Below are 23,364 nucleotides of genomic sequence, written 5' to 3' on the forward strand. Positions count from 1 at the left end.
TCTGATTTCAGTCACTGACCTAAGAACAACTATTTCTATCTTGTAAATTAAATAACTATAAAAAATTAGAGGTCTTAATGAGTGTAAGTGAGAAAAAAATTTCTTCGGGATTTCAGAGGAGGAAACAATCAGTTTAAGTTTGAAGAAAGAATCAGGGACAGAAAATTAGTCTCCATATGGTAGCACTTAAAAAGCAACTTGAGACATAGACAGAGAGAAATGAACATACTGATTTCAAGGGAGGGGAATGAATTGGGATATGAGGACTGATGTATGTATACTATTGATACAATGTAAAAAATAGAGAACCAATAAGAACCTACAGTATAGAACAGGGGACTCAGTACTCTGTGGTGACCTAAATGTGAAGGAAATCCAAAAAAGAGGGGATATATGTAATCAATGGCTGATTCACTTTGCTGTATAGCAGAAACTAACACAACTTTGTAAAGTAATTGTACTCCAATAAATAGTAATTTTAAAATAATTAAAATTTAAAAGTTTTTTAAAATATAAAATAAATAAATTAAAACTTAATAGAATATCTCAGATTCATTCTAGATTTCTTGAGTATAGCCAGCTCTAAACAAGTATTTGTTAATGAATGTATTTGCCTCTATATTTCTGTTTGTCAGTATTTATACTTAGTCTTTGGCACTAACTTTTCACATGGTAGATGTTTAATAATCTTTTGGATAAACTGAACTACAGTTTCTTTTGCTTGAGAATGTACCTCTTGGGCAGTGAGGTGAGAGCAATCTAGAAACAGTTTCTAGGGACACTCATGGGAATCCAACCAAAGGCTTAGAGTTTTTAACTGTCATGAACTATCAAAAAAGTAGGTAATTGTGTGTTTGTTGATTTTGTGGCTGTCAACATTATATATTGGAACAAACACACAAGCCTATCCCATTCACCTGTTACTAACAGGAACGCAAGTTCAAGACATTATCTTATTTTTTTTGTTACTGGCAACTAAAATTTTCAAGCTCTTAAACATCATTACACAATAGATTTATGCAAAACTAACTTTGATGTTAGTTTGGAGCTTCAGAACTTACTCTTCCAGGTAAAAATACTGTGATTTCCCTACAAAAGTCTCAGCATCTATTTCTGATCATCAGTATCCCTTCTGACTATTTGATTTATTTCAATATTGGTAAAATTATTCAATCTAATATTCTCTAGAATTTTGGAAGTTAAAATAGGCTACTTCCCTCAAAATGCCTCATTCTTATTTTAAAGACAATAATCTGACTTTAACCTTTATTTAAAATTTTCATTGCTAAAATTTGAACTACTTATCCGAATGATATTATCCAACATTTATTTGAGAATGTTAAATTCATCCTCTCAACAATCGTATAAAGTAGATACTATTACTATAATTCTCCCCCTATTATATGTAAGGAAATTTAAAAACAGAAGTTATCTTAATGTGTCCAAGTTTAAACAACCAGTAAATAGTGAACCTGCAGATGAACCCAGATAGCTCCAAAGATACATTTAATGTATCTTTGTATCTATAATGTGTATCTATAATCTGTAATGTATCTCTGTCCAGTCCAGAATCAACTGTAAGAATACAACTGTGTCATCCCTTGTCCATTTTTTGCTTTTTGCAGTTTCAGTTATCTGCTATCAACCCCAGTCCAAAAATGTTAAATGGAAAATTCCAGAAATAAACCATTCATAAGCTTTAAATTGCATGTCAGGCTAAGTAGTGTGATAAAATCTTGTACCATCTGGCTCCGTCTTGGTCAGATCATGGAACATCCCTCTGACCAATATCCCGCAGGTTAGTCACTTAGCAGCCATCTTGGTTATCAGAGTATCTGTTGTGGTATCACAGTGCTTTTGGTCAAATCACCTTTGTTTTACCTAATAATGGCCCCAAAGACCCAAGGTAGTGATATGGGCGATTCGGATTTGCCAAAGAAACCACAAGTGTTGTTTTTTTTACCTAAAAAGGCTTAAGTTTTCAACTTAATAAGGAAAGAGGGGGAAATGTATGCTGAGGTTGCTAAGCTCTACAGTAAGAATAAATCTTTAGTCCATGAAATTGTGACAAAGCAAAAAGAAATTCATGCTAGTCTTGCTGTCACACCTCAAACTGCAAAGGTTAAAGCCACAGTGTGATGAGTGCTTAGTTAAGATGGAAAAGGCACTACATTTGTGCCATGAGATATGTGAGAGAAAGATCCCATTCACATAAGGTTTATTACAGCATATTGTTATCATTGTTCTATTTTATTATTGACTAGAGTTGTCAATTTCTTAAACTGTTAGTATGAATGTTTAGGAAAAAACATAATTTACATGGGGTTCAGTACTACCCGTGATGTCAGGCATCCACTGCAGGTCTTGGAATATATCCTCTATGAATAAGGGGGCACCACTCTAACATGTGAAGTGACAATGAGGTGTTAGTTGCTCAGTCGTGTCCGACTCTTTGCAAACCCATGGACTGTAGCCCACCAGGCTTCTCTGTCCGTGGAATTTTCCAGGCAAGAATACTGGAGAGGGTTGCCATTCCCTTCTCCAGGGGATCTTTCTGACCCAGGGATCAATCCCAGGTCCCCCACATTGCAAGCAGATTCTTTACCATCTGAGCCACTGTGGATGTGTACCAGAGGCCAATTGGTACCTGCACCTTTGATATTTAAAAATATAGGATGATAGTAGCTGTGGAAAGCCTCTTTTAGAAATGCTACCTGCTACTTTACTCGAGTATCTATAAAATATTGTCATCTCTATTATGAAGATACTAAATCTGGCTGAGCACTTGCTTTCTCCGATTCCAAGTATGACTCCAAAGATGACTTTGGTTGGAGAGTCAGATCCCAAATGAAAAGGAAAGATATTGCAGCCTGTGCTGAATAAACAGGAGAGCCACAGGAATGCATAAACACAAGAGCCAAGATCATAATGCCTGCCTTTGCTGTGGGTTGATCACACATACCTTGCTTAAAAATGCATAGAAAATCCTAAACTGAAGGAAGAGCAATGAGATGAGATCAGATCAGTCGCTCAGTCGTGTCCGACTCTTTGCGACCCCATGAATGGCAGCACGCCTGGCCTCCCTCTCCGTCACCAACTCCCGGATTTCACTGAGACTCACGTCCATCGAGTCAGTGATGCCATCCAGCCATCTCATCCTCTGTCGTCCCCTTCTCCTCTTGCCCCCAATCCCTCCCAGCATCAGAGTCTTTTCCAATGAGTCAACTCTTTGCATGAGGTGGCCAAAGTACTGGAGTTTCAGCTTTAGCATCATTCCTTCCAAAGAAATCCCAGGGCTGATCTCCTTCAGAATGGACTGGTTGGCTCTCTTTGCAGTCCAAGAGACTCTCAAAAGTCTTCTCCAACACCAAAGTTCAAAAGCATCAATTCTTCAGCGCTCAGCCTTCTTCACAGTCCAACTCTCACATCCATACATGACCACTGGAAAAACCATAGCCTTGACTAGATGGACCTTTGTTGGCAAAGTAATGTCTCTGCTTTTCAATATGCTATCTAGGTTGGTCATAACTTTCCTTCCAAGGAGTAAGTGTCCTTTAATTTCATGGCTGCAGTCACCATCTGCACTGATTTTGGAGCCCAGAAAAATAAAGTTGACACTGTTTCCACTGTTTCCCCATCTATTTCCCATGAAGTGATGGGACCAGATGCCATGATATTCATTTTCTGAATGTTGAGCTTTAAGCCAACTTTTTCACTCTCCACTTTCACTTTCATCAAGAGGCTTTTTAGTTCCTCTTCACTTTCTGCCATAAGGGTGGTGTCATCTGCATATATGAGGTTATTGGTATTTCTCCTGGCAATCTTGATTCCAGCTTGTGTTTCTTCCAGTCCAGCATTTCTCATGATGTACTCTGCATATAAGTTAAATAAGCAAGGTGACAATATACAGCCTTGACACACTCCTTTTCCTATTTGAAACCAGTCTGTTGTTCCATGTCCAGTTCTAACTGTTGCTTCTGGACCTGCATACAAATTTCTCAAGAGGCAGATCAGGTGGTCTGGTATTCCCATCTCTTGAAGAATTGTCCACAGTTTATTATGATCCACACAGTCAAAGGCTTTGGCCTAGTCAATAAAGCAGAAATAGATGTTTTTCTGGAACTCTCTTGCTTTTTCCATGATCCAGCGGATGTTGGCAATTTGAGCTCTGGTTCCTCTGCCTTTTCTAAAACCAGCTTGAACATCTGGAAGTTCATGGTTCACATATTGCTGAAGCCTGGCATGGAGAATTTTGAGCATTACTTTACTAGCATGTGAGATGAGTGCAATTGTGCGGTAGTTTGAGCATTCTTTGGCATTGCCTTTCCTAGGATTGGAATGAAAACTGACCTTTTCCAGTCCTGTGGCTACTGCTGAGTTTTCCAAATTTGCTGGCATATTGAGTGCAGTACTTTCATAGCATCAGCTTTCAGGATTTGGAATAGCTCAACTGGAATTCTATCACCTCCACTAGCTTTTTTCATAGTGATGCTTTCTAAGGCCCACTTGACTTCACATTCCAGGGTGTTTGGCTCTAGGTCAGTGATCACACCATCGTGATTATGTGGGTCGTGAAGATCTCTTTTGTACAGTTCTTCTGTGTATTATTGCCATCTCTTCTTAATATCTTCTGCTTCTGTTAGGTCCATACCATTTCTGTCCTTTATCGAGCCCATCTTTGCATGAAATGTTCCTTTGGTATCTCTGATTTTCTTGAAGAGATCTCTAGTCTTTCCCGTTCTGTTGTTTTCCTCTATTTCTTTGTATTGATCACTGAAGAAGGCTTTCTTATCTCTTCTTGCTATTCTCTTCTTGCTACAGATGTGCCTTAAAAGAATCATTTTTCTCTCTCCCTTCTAATTGCTCTTTCAAATGTATCATTCTGAATATTAAGACCTTCTGTACTTCAGTTTTATTTACTTTTTATTTGTTGCTGTTTCTATTCATAAAAGAAATTTTTAGTGGTGTTTTGTTTCAGAAAGCTCAAGGGATTTTCCTCGTCTCTTTTGATGGATCTTTCTGGAAAAGAGCCAAAAAACAGTTAGCACCATCACTGAGGACAAGCTGTGCCTTCTCATCAGTATTCTGAGAACATTAGGGTTGGTGTGGGAAGTCCAGTGTGCAAGCCATAGTGATTAATTTTAAATACTTCTGTTAAAAAAAAAAAAAAAAAAAAAAACCTGAAGAAAGCTTTGTGAAAGATAGCTAAAGAATAGCAAAGAAATTTCTTTCTAGACTATCTTAAACAGAAATCCCCAGGAAGATGCCATAGGAAGGAAAAACTTAATCAGAACCAGCAACTAGAAATACAAAAGTTTGTAGCAGAAAAGAAACCCTGGAGATACAGTTCATCATATCAATGGAAGCAGGAACTTAGTCACAATCTCTACCTGGGCTGCACATTTCACTTTCCCCATATTCATGGGAAATCAAGTTGATAATGAAATCAAAAGCAGTCTTCTCTGTGATTAAAAATTATTTCAGAGTATCAAATTTAACCTAATGATATTACTGTGGTCTGGAATTATCTAGATATTTGGGAGGTATATAAAGGACTGAATAAGTATTGTAGATTGGCATTTAACTGCTTATAGAATCAGAATCTAGCACTTAAGCTTCTTATTCAAACCACTAGAGATAAGTATTGATATAGTCTGATAAAGGCTGAAGTAAATGCAACCTAAATCGACACAGATCAGCATCTACCTTGACCAGAAACACATCTAAGACTTTTTTTCTGGATTTAGCCAGCCATGGAAAGCAATAAAATTCTGCTACAAATTTCAAAGTCAGGTGACTTTCTTTTCTTCTTAAGAAATGAAACACCTTAGAAAATGTACCTGAAAAAAGCTTTTTACATTCCAGTGCATTTATCCAGGAATCTGTAAGGTGTATAAAGGATATGATAAATGTATTGAGATTTGCCTACATGAAGATCAGCAAGCTTTTCAGACTTGTGCTTTCCAAGAAGGAGGAGGAGGGGTGGAGAAGGGATGGAGTAGGAGTTTGGGGTTAGCAGATGCAAATGATTATATATAGTATGGGTAAACAACAAGATCCTACTGTATAGCACAGGAACAATATTCAATATCCTGTAACAAATCATAATGGATTACTGAATCAGTTTATAGCAGAAATTAACACAACACCATAAATCAACTATACTTCAATAAAAATTAAACAAAGAAGAGCAAGTTCCTCAATTTTTGTACATCATGCTTCTGAGTACGATGTTACTTGTTGCAAAACAACTTTCACCAATACGATCTACATCATGAGGTCCTGAAAACAGTTTCTAAAACAAGGTGATAGCCGTTAAGGTATTGAGACATGATGAATACTGGATATATTTTAAAGCAGAGTCACAGGAGTTCCTGGGACAGAGGGACTGTGAGATGTAAAAATGAAAAAAGAATTCAAGGGCAACTCCAAGACTTTTTGTCATAACACTGAAATTGTGGAGTTGACATCAGCCAAGATAAGAAACATGGAACAACAGACTGGTTCCAAATAGGAAAAGGAGTACCTCAATGCTGTATATTGTCACCCTGCTTATTGAACTTCTATGCAGAGTACATCATGAGAAACACTGGGCTGGAAGAAGAACAAGCTGGAATCAAGATTGCTAGGAGAAATGTCAATAACCTCAGATATGCAGATGACACCACCCTTACGGCAGAAAGTGAAGAGGAACTCAAAAGCCTCTTGATGAAAGTGAAGGAGGAGAGTGAAAAACTTGGCTTAAAGCTCAACATTCAGAAAACGAAGATCATGGCATCCGGTCCCATCACTTCATGGGAAATAGATGGGGAAACAGTGGAAACAGTGTCAACTTTATTTTTCTGGGCTCCAAAATCGGTGCAGATGGTGACTGCAGCAATGAAATTAAAAGACGCTTACTCCTTGGAAGGAAAGTTATGACCAACCTAGATAGCATATTCAAAAGCAGAGACATTACTTTGCCAACAAAGGTCCATCTAGTCAAGGCTATGGTTTTTCCAGTGGTCATGTATGGATGTGAGAGTTGGACTGTGAAGAAAGCTGAGTGCCAAAGAATTGATGTTTTTGAACTGTGGTACTGGAGAAGACTCTTGAGAGTCCCTTGGACTGCAAGGAGAGCCAACCAGTCCATTCTAAAGGAGATCAGCCCTGGGTGTTCTTTGGAAGGACTCATGCTGAAGCTGAAACTCCAATACTTTGGCCACCTAATGCGAAGAGTTGACTTATTGCAAAAGACCCTAATGCTGGGAAGGATTGGGGGCAGAAGGAGAAGGGGACGACAGAGGATGAGATGGCTGGAGGGATCACCGACTCAATGGACATGGGTTTGGGTAGACTCTGGGAGTTGGTGATGGACAGGGAGGCCTGGCGTGCTGCGATTCATGGGGTCGCAGAGTTGGACATGAGTGAGCGACTGAACTGAACTGAATGAAGATAAGAAAAACCACAAATGGAACAGGTTTCAGTGGGAAGAGCAGGAGTTTCATTTTTACTATGTTGATGTTGAAATGCTTGTTAAACTTTCAAGTAAAGATGTAGTTGAGGCAGCTGAATATACAGGTCTGAAATTTGAGGGGTCTAGGCCTGGAGATGAGAAACGCTGGGCTGGAAGAAGCACAAGCTGGAATCAAGATTGCCGGGAGAAATGTCAATAACCTCAGATATGCAGATGACACCACCCTTATGGCAGAAAGTGAAGAGGAAATAAAAAGCCTCTTGATGAAAGTGAAAGAGGAGAGTGAAAAAGTTGGCTTAAAGCTCAACATTCAGAAAACTAAGACCATGGCCTCTAGTCCCATCACTTCATGGCAAATAGATGGGGAAACAGTGGAAACAGTGGCTGACTTTATTTTTCTGGGCTCCAAAATCACTGCAGATGGTGATTGCAGCCATGAAATGAAAAGACACTTACTCCTTGGAAGGAAAGTTATGACCAACCTAGATAGTATATATAGGGAATGGCAAACCACTTCAGTATTCCTGCCTTGAGAACCTCATGAACAGTATGAAAAGGCAAAATGATAGGAATCTGAAAGAGGAATTCCCCAGGCCAGTAGGGGCCCAATATGCTACTGGAGATCAGTGGAGAAATAACTCCAGAAAGAATTAAGGGATGGAGCCAAAGAAAAAACAATACCCAGTTGGGGATGTGACTGGTGATAGAAGCAAGGTCCAATGCTGTAAAGAGCAATATTGCATAGGAACCTGGAATGTTAGGTCCATGAATCAAGGCAAATTGGAAGTGGTCAAACAAGAGATGGCAAGAGTGAATGTTGACATTCTAGGAATCAGCGAACTAAATGGACTGGAATGGGTGAATTTAACTCAGATGACCATCATATCTACTACTGTGGGCACAAATCCCTTGAAAGACATTGAGTAGCCATCATGGTCAACAAAAGAGTCTGAAATGCAGTACTTGGATGCAATCTCAAAAATGACAGAATGATCTCTGTTCGTTTCCAAGGCAAATCATTCAATATCACAGTAATCCAAGCTATGCCCCAACCAGTAATGCTGAAGAAGCTGAAGTTGAATGGTTCTATGAAGACCTACAACACCTGTCATAACTAACACCCAAAAAAGATGTCCTTTTCATTATAGGGGACTGGAATGCAAAGGTAGGAAATCAGAAACACCTGGAGTAACAGGCAAATTTGGCCTTGGAATACGGAATGAAGCAGGGCAAAGACTAACAGAGTTTTGCCAAGAAAATGCATTGGTCATAGCAAACACCCTCTTCCAACAACACAAGAGAAGACTCGACACATGGACATCACCAGAGGGCCAATACTGAAATCAGATTGATTATATTCTTTGCAGCCAAAGATGGAGAAGCTCTATACAGTCAGCAAAAACGAGGCCAGGAGCTGACTGTGGCTCAGATCATGAACTCCTTATTGCCAAAATCAGACTTAAATTGAGTAAAGTAGGGAAAACCATTAGACCATTCAGGTATGACCTAAATCAAATCCCTTATGATTATACAGTGGAAGTGAGAAATAGATTTAAGAGACTAGATCTGATAGATAGAGTGCCTGATGAACTATGGACAGAGGTTTGTGACATTGTACAGGAGACAGGGATCAAGACCATCCCCATGGAAAAGAAATGCAAAAAAGCAAAATGGCTGTCTGGGAAGGCCTTACAAATAGCTGTGAAAAGAATAGAAGAGAAAAGCAAAGGAGAAAAGGAAAGATATAAGCATCTGAATGCAGAGTTCCAAAGAATAGCAAGAAGAGATAAGAAAGCCTTCCTCAGCGATCAATGCAAAGAAATAGAGGAAAACAATAAAATGGGAAAGACTAGAGATCTCTTCAAGAAAATTAGAGATATCAAGGGGACATTTCATGCAAAGATGGGCTCGATAAAGGACAGAAATTGTATGGACCTAACAGAAGCAGTAGATATTAAGAAGAGGTGGCAGGAATACACAGAAGAACTGTACAAAAAAGAGCTTCATGACCCATATAATCACGATGGTGTGATCACTGACCTAGAGCCAGACATCCTGGAATGTGAAGTCAAGTGGGCCATAGGAAGCATCACTATGAACAAAGCTAGTGGACGTGATGGAATTCCAGTTGAGCTATTTCAAATCCTTAAAGATGATGCTGTGAAAGTGCTGCACTCAATATGCCAGCAAATGTGGAAAACCCAGCAGTAGCCACAGGACTGGAAAAGGTCAGTTTTCATTCCAATCCCAAAGAAAGGCAATGCCAAAGAATGCTCAAACTACCACACAATTGCACTCATCTCACACGCTAGTAAAGTAATGCTCAAAATTCTCCAAGCCAGGCTTCAGCAATATGTGAACCATGAACTTCCTGATGTTCAAGCTGGTTTTAGAAAAGGCAGAGGAACCAGAGCTCAAATTGCCAACATCCGCTAGATCATCAAAAAAGCAAGAGAGTTCCAGAAAAACATCTATTTCTGCTTTACTGACTATGCCAAAGCCTTTGATTGTGTGGATCACAAAAATCTGTGGAAAATTCTAAAAGAGATGGGAATACCACACCACCTGACCTGCCTCTTGAGAAATATGTATGCAGGTCAGGAAGCAATGGATAGAACTGGACATGGACCAACAGACTGGTTCTAAATAGAAAAAGGAGTACATCAAGGCTGTATATTGTCACCCTGCTTATTTAACTTCTATGCAGAGTACATCATGAGCAATGCTGGACTGGAAGAAGCACAAGCTGGAATCAAGATTGCCGGGAGAACTATCAATAACCTCAGATATGCAGATGACATCATCCTTATGGCAGAAAGCGAAGAAGAACTAAAGAGCCTCTTGATGAAAATGAAAGAGGAGAGTGAAAAGGTTGGGTTAAAGCTCAACATTCAGAAAACGAAGATCATGGCATCTGGTCCCATCACCTCATGGCAAATAGATGGGGAAACAGTGGAAACAGTGGCTGGCTTTATTTTTTGGGCTCCAGAATCACTGCAGATGGTGACTGTAGCCATGAAATTAAAAGACGCTTACTCCTTGGAAGGAAAGTTATGACCAACCTAGATAGCAATGGAAATGCAGAGACATTACTTTGCCAACAAAGGTCTGTCTTGTCAAGGGTATGGTTCTTCCAGTGGTTATGTATGGATGTGAGAGTTGGACTGTGAAGAAAGCTGAGCGCTGAAGAATTGATGCTTTTGAACTGTGGTGTTGGAGAAGACTCTTGAGAGTCCCTTGGACTGCAAGGAGATCCAGCCAGTCCATTCTAAAGGAGATCAGTCCTGAGCGTTCATTGGAAGGACTGATGTTGAAGCTGAAACGCCAATACTTGGCCACTTGATGTGAAGAGCTGACTCATCTGAAAAGCCCCGATGCTGGGAAAAATTGAGGGCAGGAGGAAAAGGGGACACCAGAGGATGAGATGATTGGATGGCATCACTGATTCAATGGACATGAGTTTGAATAAACTCTGGGAATTGGTGATGGACAGGGAGGCCTGGCATGCTGCGGTTCATGGGATCTCAAAGATTCAGACATGACTGGGTAACTGAACTGAACTGAACTGAACTGAACTAATGGAGTTTGAATTGCATGATAAAGGCCTGGAAGCCCCTGGAGGACTTAACTAGAGGATATGTGGTTCTATCTGTGTTTTAAGAAGGTCATTTTGGAAGAAGTTTGAAGAGTGACCTGGAAAGGAGAAGACTAGGGGCCAGGACAGAAGCCAGGAAGCTTTGTAGTAAACCAGGTAAGAGATGGAGATGGTCCAATCCAGATGAATACCTGAGAGACTGGGGAGAGATGAGGGAGTTAGGGTGACAGGAGGTGATGCTTGATCAGATAGTCTAAGAGAAGGTGAAGCTGATGCCAGAGTTGATGATTTGGGTGACTGGCGGGTGATAATCTGATTCTCTGATAAGGGAAAATTGTATTCTCTGTATTTTCTATATTCTCTGATACAGAAAAAGGAGACTGAACTCTCCTGAGAAGACTTACATAGAATTTGATGCTTGCCTTATGCCTGTATTGCCTTCTGTTTCAAGGATTCTCTGTTGCTCTTTCACCTTGTACAGTTTGGCTATTTCAAGGCTTCTGCCATTATTTGCACATTTTCCCTTTCTTGCATTGCGACGTGTTTTGCTTTTACTCCAGTGAGATATATCGCTGTGACAGCCATGAGACTTGAAATCCTGGGTCTCAGTGGCTTAACACAGCCCAAGTTTATTATTTTACAGTTCTGTGGGTCAGAAGTCTGACAAGAGCCTTGACTGGGCTAAAATCAAGCTGTTGGCAGGGCTGTCATCTTTTTTTAAGGGCTCTAAGAGAGAATCCATTTGTTTTTGCCTTTTCCAGCTTCTGGAAGTCATTGACATTTCTTGACTCATGGCCCTCTTCCTCAAAGCTATCAATGGTGGGTAGAGTCCATTGCATCACCCTGACCTCCTCTTCTGCCTCCCTGCCCCACTTTTGAGAACCCTTGTGTTTCCATTGGGCCCATTGAATAGTCCATGATAGCCACCTTATTCTTTAAGTAAGCTAATTTGTACATTTAATTCCATTTGCAACTTTAATTCTCATTTGCCATGGGAATTAAACATATTGATAGATTCCAGGGATTCGTGATTCCCTTACATGTTGGATTCCTGATCTCAGAAGATTTAGCTTTGGCATCAGAGACAGGCTTGACCATTCAGGGTTCTTATGTGGCAGAAGTTTTGTTACAGTGAAAAGGGGCAGAAAAAGCTTCTGATATAGACATCAGAAGGGATCAGAGAGGGACCCACTGGCTGGTCTTAGCAAGGGAGCTATATACTTTTTAAATAAGTTACTACAATAAATCAAAAGAATGTCTCGAGATTGTAAAGGTCTTACCAGACCCACTCCCACAATTTACATTTTAAGATAACAGGATTAGAACTTTACAATAGAAAGATCTTACCAAACCCACCCCCATAAGTTACATTTTAAGATACCAGGATTAGTCAGAAGGTTTTCAGGAAGGAGAAACTGTGCTCAAGCAGGATACATTGTTGTTTTATAATCATTAGTACAGAGTTTAAACTGAATTGTTTTGTTGTGTAATCATCGTTCCCGGCATAAAGAAAAAAGATATTTTATGTGACTGAGACTAAGGAATGTAGAGGGGAAAAAAAAAAAGACAGTTGTCCTTTCCTTCTTGAGAATTCTGGACCCCTGTCTCCACCTCAAGAATCCCAGACCCCTTTCTCCTCCTTAGGGACCCTGGACTTCTTATCAACCTACCTAGGAATTGACTCTCTCATTAGGACAGGACATCTTTGGGGGCAGGGGGATCACTATTCTGCCTATTGCTTTTATGAAATCCAACAGGGTTTAATTGTTAAGGTTTTTCTTCTGTTTTTCAAATTGATTTCATCAAGGTCATTGGTAATTTCCACATTGCAGAGTACGATGGAGAGTTCCCAGTTCTTAACTTGACCTAAAAGCAACTTTGATTCATGGATGGTTTACTTCTCCTTTCTGATCAATTTTCACCTGGCTTCTAGGACTTTACATTCTCATGAATTCCCTCTGTTTCATGGGCTACTTCTTATCAATTTCCCTTGCTATATTCCCATTATCCTGAACAAGCAATATTAGAATGTCCCTGAAAGTTCTTTGACCTTTCTCTTTGGCATCTATACTCACTTCTTGACAACGTCATTGACTCTTAAGGTTATAAGTATCACTCATGCGCTAAAAATTTTCATACTTTTATCTCCAGGCCTCAGTTCAGTTCAGTCACTCAGTCATGTCCGACTCTTTGCAAACCCATGAATCGCACCACGCCAGGCCTCCCTGTCCATCACCAACTCCCGGAGTTCACTCAGACTCACGTCCATTGAGTTGGTGATGCCATCCAGCCATCTCATCCTCTGTCATCCCCTTCTCCTCCTGCCCCCAATCCCTCCCAGCATCAGAGTCTTTTCCAATGAGTCAACTTTGCATGAGGTGGCCAAAGTACTGGAGTTTCAGCTTTAGCATCATTCCTTCCAAAGAAATCCTAGGGCTGATCTCCTTTAGAACGGACTGGTTGGATCTCCTTGCAGTCCAAGGGACTCTGAAGATCTTCTCCAACACCACAGTTCAAAAGCATCAATTCTTTGGCACTCAGCCTTCTTCACAGTCCAACTCTCACATCCATACATGACCACAGGAAAAACCACAGCCTTGACTAGATGGACCTTTGTTGGCAAAGTAATGTCTCTGCTTTTGAATATGCTATCTAGGTTGGTCATAACTTTCCTTCCAAGGAGTAAGCGTCTTTTAATTTCATGGCTGCAGTCACCATCTGTAGAGATTCTGCAGCACCCCCAAAAATAAAGTCTGACACTGTTTCCACTGTTTCCTCATCTATTTGTCATGAGGTGATGGGACCAGATGCCATGATCTTCATTTTCTGAATGTTGAGCTTTATGCCAACCTTTTCACTCTCCTCTTTCACTCTCATCAAGAGGCTTTTTAGTTCCTCTTCACTCTCTGCCATAAGGGTGCTGTCATCTGCATATCTGAGGTTATTGATATTTCTCCCAGCAATCTTGATTCCAGCTTGTGCCTCTTCCAGTCCAGCATTTCTCATGATGTATTCGGCATATAAGTTAAATAAGCAGGGTGACAATATACAGCCTTGACACACTCCTTTTCCTATTTGAAACCAGTCTGTTGTTCCATGTCCAGTTCTAACTGTTGCTTCTGGACCTGCATACAGGTTTCTCAAGAGGCAGGTCAGATGGTCTGGTATTCCCATCTCTTTCAGAATTTTCCACAGTTTATTGTGATCCACACAGTCAAAGGCTTTGGCATAGTCAATAAAGCAGAAATAGATGTTTTTCTGGAACTCTCTTGCTTTTTCCATGATCCAGCGGATGTTGGCAATTTGAGCTCTGGTTCCTCTGCCTTTTCTAAAACCAGCCTGAACATTTGGAAGTTCATGGTTCACATATTGCTTAAGCCTGGCTTGGAGAATTTTGAGCATTACTTTACTAGCGTGTGAGATGAGTGCAATTGTGTGGTAGTTTGAGCATTCTTTGGCATTGCCTTTCTTTGGGATTGGAATGAAAACTGACCTTTTCCAGTCCTGTGGCTACTGCTGAGTTTTCCACATTTGCTGGCATATTGAGTGCAGCACTTTCACAGCATCATCTTTAAGGATTTGAAATAGCTCAACTGGAATTCCATCACGTCCACTAGCTTTGTTCATAGTGATGCTTCCTATGGCCCACTTGACTTCACATTCCAGGATGTCTGGCTCTAGGTCAGTGATCACACCATCGTGATTATATGGGTCATGAAGCTCTTTTTTGTACAGTTCTTCTGTGTATTCCTGCCACCTCTTCTTAATATCTACTGCTTCTGTTAGGTCCATACAATTTCTGTCCTTTATCGAGCCCATCTTTGCATGAAATGTCCCCTTGATATCTCTAATTTTCTTGAAGAGATCTCTAGTCTTTCCCATTTTATTGTTTTCCTCTATTTCTTTGCATTGATCGCTGAGGAAGGCTTTCTTATCTCTTCTTGCTATTCTTTGGAACTCTGCATTCAGATGCTTATATCTTTCCTTTTCTCCTTTGCTTTTCTCTTCTATTCTTTTCACAGCTATTTGTAAGGCCTTCCCAGACAGCCATTTTGCTTTTTTGCATTTCTTTTCCATGGGGATGGTCTTGATCCCTGTCTCCTGTACAATGTCACAAACCTCTGTCCATAGTTCATCAGGCACTCTATCTATCAGATCTAGTCTCTTAAATCTATTTCTCACTTCCACTGTATAATCATAAGGGATTTGATTTAGGTCATACCTGAATGGTCTAATGGTTTTCCCTACTTTACTCAATTTAAGTCTGATTTTGGCAATAAGGAGTTCATGATCTGAGCCACAGTCAGCTCCTGGCCTCGTTTTTGCTGACTGTATAGAGCTTCTCCATCTTTGGCTGCAAAGAATATAATCAATCTGATTTCAGTATTGGCCCTCTGGTGATGTCCATGTGTCGAGTCTTCTCTTGTGTTGTTGGAAGAGGGTGTTTGCTATGACCAATGCATTTTCTTGGCAAAACTCTGTTAGTCTTTGCCCTGCTTCATTCCGTATTCCAAGGCCAAATTTGCCTGTTACTCCAGGTGTTTCTGATTTCCTACCTTTGCATTCCAGTCCCCTATAATGAAAAGGACATCTTTTTTGGGTGTTAGTTATGACAGGTGTTGTAGGTCTTCATAGAACCATTCAACTTCAGCTTCTTCAGCATTACTGGTTGGGGCATAGCTTGGATTACTGTGATATTGAATGATTTGCCTTGGAAATGAACAGAGATCATTCTGTCATTTTGGAGATTGCATCCAAGTACTGCATTTTGGACTCTTTTGTTGATTATGATGGCTACTCAATGTCTTCCAAGGGATTTGTGCCCACAGTAGTAGATATGATGGTCATCTGAGTTAAATTCACCCATTCCAGTCCATTTTAGTTCGCTGATTCCTAGAATGTCAACATTCACTCTTGCCATCTCCTGTTTGACCACTTGCAATTTGCCTTGATTCATGGACCTAACATTCCAGGTTCCTATGCAATATTGCTCTTTACAGCATCAGACCTTTGCTTCTATCACCAGTCACATCCACAGCTGGGTGTTGTTTTTGCTTTGGCTCTGTCTCTTCATTCTTTCTGGAGTTATTTCTCCACTGATCTCCAGTAGCATATTGGGCACCTAACAACCTGGGGAGTTCATTTTTCAGTGTCCTATCTTTTGCCTTTTCATATGGTTCATGGGGTTCTCAAGGCAAGAATACTGAAGTGGTTTGCTATTCCCTTCTCCAGTGGACCACATTTTGTCAGAACTCTCCACCATGACCCATCCGTCTTGTGTGGCCCTATACAGCATGGCTTAGTTTCATTGAGTTAGACAAGGCTGTGGTCCATATGATTAGATTGGTTAGTTTTCTGTGATTGTGGCTTCCGTCTGTCCTCCTCTGATGCCCTCTCTCAGCGCCTACCGTCTTACTGGGGTTTCTCTTACCTTGGACGTGTGGTATCTCTTCCCGGCTGCTGCAGCAAAGCGCAGCCGCTGCTCCTTACCTTGGACGTGGGGTATCTCTTCTCGGCCACTCGCCAGTCCAGCACCATGCAGCCACCACTCTCCGCTCTAGTAGCTTTACCCTCTCCAACAAACAAAATCTGAGTCCGTCAACTGTAGAAGTTTGTCGGTTCCTTGTCTCAACTGCCGAGCACTGGGGGCAGTAGTGCCACTTCAGGGAATCTTGAAGGAAAGAACCTCAGGACAACAAATGTTCCTGGCAGCTGCTAGGGTCTTGCCCCAATATTCCCTGACTGGGGCCGGCTAGCCACGAGTAGCAAGGCTCCTGGCTGGCTCAGCCAAACTGTTTCCAAATCCAAGCTCTCTCTGCTCGCTGCATGATAAGCCAATGAATCCAAGAGACGAGGTGTCGAGGCAAGGAAGAGAGTTTAATTGGGGGAGCTGGCAGGCCAAGAAGATGGAAGGTTAGTGCCTCAAAACAACCATCAAACTCTTAGCGTAGATTATCAAGTAGTTCTAAAGTTCTAATAAGTCCTCTTTTTTCTCTTCTTCCTCCAACCTACTGCCCTTTTCCTGAATCATAATGAATTCCATATGGTTGCTGGGATCCACCATAATTTTTCTAGCCACTAATCCTTGCAAAGTTTTCTCTGCTTGGAATACACTTCTTTACGTTCTAACTTCCCTCAATGGCCTTCACCCAGCTAATCACATCGATGCTTCAGATCTCAGTGAACAATAGCATTTTTTCCAGGCAGCCTTCCCAGATCTTAGATATCAAGTTGAATGACCCGCCTATGGACTCACCAAACATCCAAAACTATATATCATATTGTAATTGCTTTTTCATTTTCCTATCTCCACACTAAAATGTTAATTCCTCGAATAGACGGACTTCATTCTAATTAAAGTTAATTATTGCACCAAGAAAAATTCCTGACATATAGTTCATTTTTGATAAATATTTTTCAAATGAGAAGTAAAAAAATATATAACATATATTTGGAAAGAAAAAAAGTACAGAATTCACTCTGTTTCCATCTCTGATTAAATGTTGATATTGTTTGCTAGAATGAAGCAACCAAAATTTAGCCTAACAAGCCAACACTGTTAGAAATTTTGTAGTTAATTATCTCCAGAAGAATGTCAAGTGCACAGAACTTACCTTTTTCAAATGGGCCTCAGCAATATTAAACAATAATCATGAGATTTCTTGCTGTCTCCTCACTAAATAGGGCTAAAATGCTAGTCATATCACTAAGAGAACTTCAGAATTTCTCCCCTCTTCCCAATTCTGCTGAGGGTTTAACTCACGAGATGCTCTGTCCTCACCAGCCAGTCTTTCAATAGTTCCTCTTTTGGCTTCCACCCTGTCTCTAGGCTTAATCTAACTCATGATTGGACACAAGATGCTGAGTGTACCTCTGAGTCTAACAGATTTGGCTTCCAAACTCTTCTGTTGTCACAGATAATATGTCTTGTCTTTTACCATCTTGATTGTGTTAACCAATAGAAGTAGCTTGATCTGGCTTCTCGTTAAGTATCCTTTGTAAAGTCAAAAACTAGGTTTTTTTTTTTCCATTTCTCTAGCTATAAATGTTCATGGCATTGAGATACTTGGAAGTTTAATCATTTTATTGTAGAAAACATTTTCAGATGAACAGGATACTGAAATAATGACTAGTCCGTGAAGGTAATCTTTATCTCCCATGACCAGTACAGATGCAGCAAAGCAGTGGAAATTTTGCAATTATGCAGTGTAAACATTCTTAGATATTAGACAACATTGTGAAGGACCAAAGTGGTGATCAATCTCAGTAAGTACTATTTAGAATAGCTTTTGTTTCGCCAGCTCCAAAGAACAGAATGTGCTGTCTATGACTTCACATTTTAGCACTAAGATATACTTTTGAAATAAGTGCTCATTGCTGCTGGAAATTCATAATTATTCTCCAAACATATATTGCCCATTGTGTGTTCTCATTCCTTTTTATGTGGTTTTTAATCATAAAACAGGGGAAGTTTTCTGTCCCTGCTGTCTGGAACAAAGGTACATTATATTTAGTAGTTTGCAACCTAAAAACAAAAAACTAAGCAGAACAAAATTGAATTTATAGGAAAAATCTACCAGTATTTTGAACAAGCAGTCATGTAATAAAGGACTCATTGAATTATAGTTTCTCTGTCCTTCATAAGGAATGAGTCAACTTTTCAGCAAAACAGGTGAGACAATTTCTCTGTGATTCAACACACATTTTCATCATCCTGTGTCACAGCTGACAGCTCTTTTCTGACAGATCTGGTCCTGAGCAAGTTAATAAAAATTCCACTTCCAGAATTATGATATTTTGTATTGTTTCATTAAGTTTTGCAGAAATTTTTCCATGTGAAACATTCTCTTGAAAATTATCTTGTGAGTTTTCTTTTCTATCAGCAAGTCATATTAAGACTGCTAAGCAGAGTCACTGCTGAAACAAATCATTAATTGGAAGGTAAAACCTTGAGATGTCTACCTCTGGTTCCAGGATATTTGAAATTGCTTTGATTCTGAATAATTAATTCAATACCAAAAAAAAAGCACAGTTATAACTATCACTTGACAACTACCATGTTGAGTCTACGTTTCCATGGAGATACAGTTATTTGATTCCCTTGCCTAACAATCATCATTTTAAAATCTAATCTGAGCATCTATGTCTTTGGATCAACCGATTTTATGCATTTACATTTATTTTAATTACTGTTACATTTGGATTTATTACTGACAGACTATTTTACACCCTTAGTTACCATATTTCCTTCCTTCCCACCCTCTCCTTGCCTATTTGCTGTTGGATGAACAAAGTATTCTTTTGCTGATTTATTTCTGTACTTCTGGTAGTTGCCACTAATTTATTGATGACATATATCGGTTTACTTTTTCCTATAGTTTTTAAGCCTATCCATAGCTAGATTGTTCCCTTTTATAATGTCAGGAACTAGCTCACAGTGCAAATTTGTGTGAATTAGAGAAAGGCAACCTGCCCTGAGAAAAAGAAATTAAATTAGCCTGGGGGTGTTTCTGGAGCCCTGGCAGGCAGCAGCCCTATCTCCCTGGATACATACTAGTGCTCCTCTCCTCCTCTGGGCAGCTCAGGGGGCCCACTCAGCTTAGATCTCACTTCCATCCCAGCCATTAGCTAGTCAAACAGTGATGTGAGGACCAGAATTCAGGCTCTATTTATCTCTCTGAGATGTTTTTGTAATGTAAATGATGCGTCTCCTGTGTGATGCCATTAAGCAGCACAGACTCCTGACCCTCCTTGTCATGGTGTTGCCAGAACAAGACAGGTGGCACTAGTGGTAAAGAACCCACCTGCCAATGCAGGAGACACAAGAGACACAGGTTCTATCCCTGGGTCAGAAAGGTCCCCTGAAGGAGGGCATGGCAACCCACTCGAGTATTCTTGCCTAGAGAATCCTATGGACAGAGGAACCTGGCTGGCTACAGTCCATAGGGTTGCAAAGAGCTGGACATGTCTGAAGCGACTCAGCACTCACATAGCACGAAAAACGTGAAAGCTTTGGCATACACTTACCACCTGTGGCCCCTCCACAGCTATGCAGTCATCATATAAGATGCTCTAGATCTGGGTTGTTTGGGATATATTTCAGCTTGTTTTCATCTTTCATTGTTTAAACAGTGAAGCTTACCAAGATAGTTATTCTGTTAGCTTCCCTTACCTCAAACTATTCTAGATTTATTTCTCTTCTTGCTTGAATTCTCTGTCCTACAGCAGGAGTTAGCAAACTTCTCTATAAAGGATCAGATGGCAAATGTCTTAGGCTTGTAGACCATGCCATCTATTGTAATGGCTCAGCTCTGCCATCTCAGCAGGCAAAAAGCCATTGATGATACATAGTGAATGTGTGGCACTGAATCCAGTGAAACGCTATTTACAAAAACATGTGGTATACAGTTTACAATCAGTTTTGACCCAAGGCCCAGAGTTTCCTGATTCTTTTCCTAGAGTATTTTCAAAAAGGCTCATTGTGTGTTAAATCTGCTGAAGCATTATATATGTCATGATTTTTTTTCTGTGCATTTAAATAATCTAGCTGGAAAAATTCTATATTCAAATGTCTTTTTATTCAATACTCTAAAAAGTTTTCTATTTTTCAACATTGACATTGCACAACTTGATAACAACAAAATCCTTGTGAGATGGCAAGGATCTTCTTTTAATCTCTGCTGCTGCTGCTGCTAAGTCACTTCAGTCGTGTCCGACTCTGTGCGACCCCATAGATGGCAGCCCATCAGGCTCCCCCGTCCCTGGCATTCTCCAGGCAAGAATATTGGAGTGAGTTGCCATATCCTTCTCCAATGCATGAAAGTGAAAAGTGAAAGTGAAGCTCAGTGGTGTCTGACTCCTAGCGACCCCATGGACTGCAGCCCACCAGGCTCCTCCATCCATGGGATTTTCCAGGCAAGAGTACTGGAGTGGGGTGTCATTGCCTTCTCCGCTTTTAATCTCTAGAAGCTATTAGAATATTTTCCTAGATTTAGTTTTTCTTACATTTTGCCATCATATGCAAGGGTATAAATTATCATTTTTCTATTCCGTTTCAAACTGCATGAAATCTGTCAATTCAAGGCATGAATATCTTTCCTTAGTTTAAGGAAATCGTAATCATTATTTTTTAATCATTTCCTTCTCTCTACTGATTGCCTTGCCATCTGAACACCTCTTATTCAAATTTTGATGTCACTTCTATTTTCCTTAACTCTTAATTTTTTGTTATAAGATCCTTCTCTTTATCTCTTTCTGATGCCTTTTTAAAAATGTTATTTATTTTTTAGTGGAAAGATAATTGCTTTACAGAATTTTACTGGTTTCTGCCAAATATCAACATGAATCAGCCATAGGTGTACATACATCTTTCCTTTTCTCCTTTGCCATTAGCTTTTCTTCTTTTCTCAGCTGTTTGTAAGCCCTTGTCAGACAACCATTTTGCCTTTTTGCATTTCTTTTCCTTGGGGATGGTCTTGATCACTGCCTCCTATACAATGTCATAAACCTCCATCCATAGTTTTTCAGGCACTCTATCAGATCTAATCCCTTGGATCTATTTCTCACTTCCACTGTATAATCATAAGGGATTTGATTTAGGTCATACCTGAATGGTCCAGTGGTTTTCCCTATTTTCTTCAACTTAAGCCTGAATTTGGCAATAAGGAGTACACAATCTGAGCCACAGTCAGCTCCTGGTCTTATTTTTGCTGACTGCATAGAGCTTCTCCATCTTTGGCTGCAAAGAATATAATCAATCTGATTTCAGTATTGACCATCTGGCGATGTCCATGTGTAGTCTTCTCTTGTGTTGTTGAAAGAGGGTGTTTGCTATGACCAGTGCATTCTCTTGGAAAAACTCTGTTAGCATTTTACCTGCTTCATTTTGTACTCCAAGGCCAAATTTGCCTGTTACTCCATGTAGTTCTTTTTTTTTTTTTCAATTTCATGTAGTTCTTGATTACCTACTTTTGCATTCCAGTCCCCTATAATGAAAAGGACATCTTTTTGGGTGTTTGTTCTAGAAGGTCTTGTAGGTCTTCATAGAACCATTCAACTTCAGCTTCTTCAGCATTACTGGTCAGGGCATAGACTTGGATTACTGTGATATTGAATGATTTGCCTTGGAAATGAAGAGAGATCATTCTGTCATTTTAGAGATTGCATCCAAGTACTGCATTTCAGACTCTTTTGTTGACTATGATGGCTAGTCCATTTCTTCTAAGGGATCTGTGCCCACAGTAGTAGATATAATGGTCATCTGAGTTAAATTCACCCATTCCAGTCAGTGTTTCCTAAAATGTTGATATTCACTCTTTCCATCTCTTGTCTGACCACTTCCAATTTGCCTTGATTCATGGACCTAACATTCCAGGTTCCTAGGCAATATTGCTCTTTACAGCATTGGGCTTTACTTCCGTCACCTGCCACATCTACAACTGGGTTTTGTTTTTGCTTTGGGTCCATTTCTTCATTCTTTCTGGAGTTATTTCTCCATTTTTATCCAGTAGCATATTGGGCACCTATCAACCTAGGGCATTCATCTTTCAGTATCATACTTTTTGTCTTGTCATACTGTTCATGGGGTTCTCAAGGCAAGAATAATGAAGTGGTTTGCCATTCCCTTCTCCAGTGGACCACATTCTGTCAGAACTCTCTGCCAAAGGAGAAAAGGAAAAAAGGAGAAAAGGAAAGATATATCTATTTGAATGCAGAGTTCCAAAGAATAGCAAGAGATAAGAAAGACTTCCTCAGCGATCAATGCAAAGAAATAGAGACAAAAGTAGAATGAGAAAGAGTAGAGATCTTTTCAAGAAAATTAGACATTCCAAGGAAACATTTCATGCAAAGATGAGCACAATAAAAGACATAAATGGTATGGATCAAACAGAGGCAGAAGATTATAAGAAGAGGAGGCAAGAATACACAGGACAAATATACAAAAAAGATCTTCATGACCCAGATATCCACGATGGTATGATCACTCACCTAGAGCCAGACATCCTGGATGTGAAGTCAAGTGGGCCTTAGGAAGCATCACTACGAACAAAGCTAGTAGAGGTGATGGAATTCCAGTTGAGCTATTTCAAATCCTGAAAGATGATGTTGTAAAAGTGCTGCATTCAATATTTCAGCAAATTTGGAAAACTCAGCAGTGGCCACAGAACTGGAAAAGGTTAGTTTTCATTTCAATCCCAAAGAAAGGCAGCACAAAGAATGCTCAAACAACAACACAATTGCACTCATCTCACATGCTAGTAAAGTAATGCTCAAAATTCTCCAAGCCAGGCTTCAACAGTACATGAACCGTGAA

The sequence above is a fragment of the Bubalus kerabau genome, chromosome 7 (assembly GCF_029407905.1).
Source record: "Bubalus kerabau isolate K-KA32 ecotype Philippines breed swamp buffalo chromosome 7, PCC_UOA_SB_1v2, whole genome shotgun sequence".
Lineage (NCBI taxonomy): Eukaryota > Metazoa > Chordata > Mammalia > Artiodactyla > Bovidae > Bubalus > Bubalus kerabau.